Below are 2,272 nucleotides of genomic sequence, written 5' to 3' on the forward strand. Positions count from 1 at the left end.
CTGCCAGAGAGAGGGGAGCTCCAGTGAAAGTGTCAAGGTAACAAGTGAGTTTGGCAGTTTTGCAGGGTGAGGAGGTTGGGATGGACTTCTGTTCCCCTCACTTTGTCAACCTAACATATCCCAAGCTCCAAAGTAATTTAATTGAATAAACAGCAATTGCAGAGATGCAGGAAGAAAATCAGCAGGAGTGTATTGAACAGAATGTAAGATGTATGACTGTCAGCCTGCTTGACAGCAGTTGTGGGTGTGCCCTCAGTGCAATGAGCTCCTGGCCCTCAGGGAACAAGTTTGTTTCCTTGTGGACCAGAGAAGGTGAGAGAGTCGGAGGTTGGTGGATGAGGCCTTTGGGGAACTGACATTGGCATCCCAGCTGCAGGGTAACAGCTCCTCCAGTGTCATGGAGGAGGGTTTCATAGAAGGAGCTTGTCACTCTGTGGAAGAGGGAAATGATCTCTGAGAAGGGACTAATTCCTTGAAGTATGAACAGGCATCCTCTCATGCCAAGAATACTCCTCCGAGGATGGCGGGGGACTTCTGGTACCATGCAATTTGATAAGGCAGAGATAAGCTGTGTTTGTGATGGGCGTCTAGATCACATGGTAATTGCTTGCCCAGTGCAAAGGCTGTGGATGCCATGATAGCCTGATAGATAGGGCTGGGGAGGAGTCAGTGGTTGTGATGCATGGGCACCAACGAATGGGGAAATGTCGTTGTGCACAAAATCTAGGCTCTAGGGAGGAGGTTGAAAGCCAGGGCTTTCAGTATAGTTTTCCCTGAAATACTACCCATTCCATGTGCAGGGGCTGCTAGGCAGACCTGAGTTGCAATATGTAGATGAGACAGTGGTGTTGGGATGAGAGATTTGGATTTGCTGGTCAGTGGGGAATGTTTTGGGACAAGCTGATCCTGGACAACAGGAACAGGCTCCATTTGAATCAGAATATAACCAGACTGGGACCCTCCAGAACAGTAAGGAAGGTAGCACAGGATGATGTAGTGGGGATGGATAATCGATGAAAATCACTCCCTTCTATTAGCGGAGGCCTGTGCTAGATCAAAGACTCTTGGGCCAACAGAAGGACTCCTTCCATTTGTGTAAGGGCACAATTGGGTACAACCTGAAACATGTTTACAATTGTGTTAAAGGACAAATCAACTGGTTTGAACAGGTTGTTTGTTTAAAAGATGATGGAATCATAAGTATTGAAAAGGCAGTTGGTGAGGGTAACGCCAGATGAACTAACTTAGAATAAATGGGTATGCCATCATCACAGGAAAAAAGAGGTGACTTTATTTTCAGTGGGTTGGATGTACCAAATTCTTCTACCAGGTATCTGAGATTTTGTGGAATGAAAAAATGACCAGAAGGTTCCCAAGTATTCTGTGTCTGCAACCCTATGTATATTACCCGGGAATAAGTCCCATGGAACATGTGGGCACCTAGGGTTGTATTTAGTGAAGTCCTACTCAGAGTAGCTCCACTTAAATTAATGAAGCTGTTAGTAACTTCAGTTGGTTTACTCTGAGAAGGATTTATCTTAATACTATCCTTAGTTCCGAGTAAAAATGCACAGAATTATGCTGAAAGCCTATTGAATAAAGCATCTAGCAGCATTCAACCCCATTGCAACTTATTCAGTGTGTAGCTATTGGCACTGCAATTCTAGCAGTAATCTTATTTGAGCAGCCACATAAAAGCACTTCCAGTGTGGGACTACAAATCCATTTTTTCTTCATGGTCTTTCCACAGTGCTCTTTTTAGGTCTGGGTTTCCTACCCGCCCACAAAAAATGACTACGCACAGAGTGGCACTTCCATAGTTGACTAGCAGAAATAAATGTTGGTGGAATCAGAAACAACAATAAAAGCATTGCCAAAATATTCATACGAATGACAGCAATATGAGCAGATGAAGGGACGGACACTCTTCTGAGGCGAGAATGGAATGTCCTTGGCAACTACATAGAACAAAATAAAATAATTGATGCTGTTAAGAGAGCTCAGGTGAGGAGAAATATAAATGTCTAATTGTTTCAAAGGACGGGCAAACCACAAGAACAGCAAAGTGGATTGCAGCTGGGTTTTAATATCAGGAGGATATTAACATTATTTTCAGTTTATTCTACTCAGTCTTATATTCTGAAATGACTCCAAAGTGTTCTAGCTCAAAAATGTCTTCAGTAAGGCGGAAACAGGTTTGATTATATATTGTTGCGCACCACCCCAGTCTCCAAGCTGTGTAACAAGGGTTCCTACGCTTTACCCAGGGTTT

This window comes from Rhineura floridana, chromosome 2 (assembly GCF_030035675.1).
Source record: "Rhineura floridana isolate rRhiFlo1 chromosome 2, rRhiFlo1.hap2, whole genome shotgun sequence".
Lineage (NCBI taxonomy): Eukaryota > Metazoa > Chordata > Lepidosauria > Squamata > Rhineuridae > Rhineura > Rhineura floridana.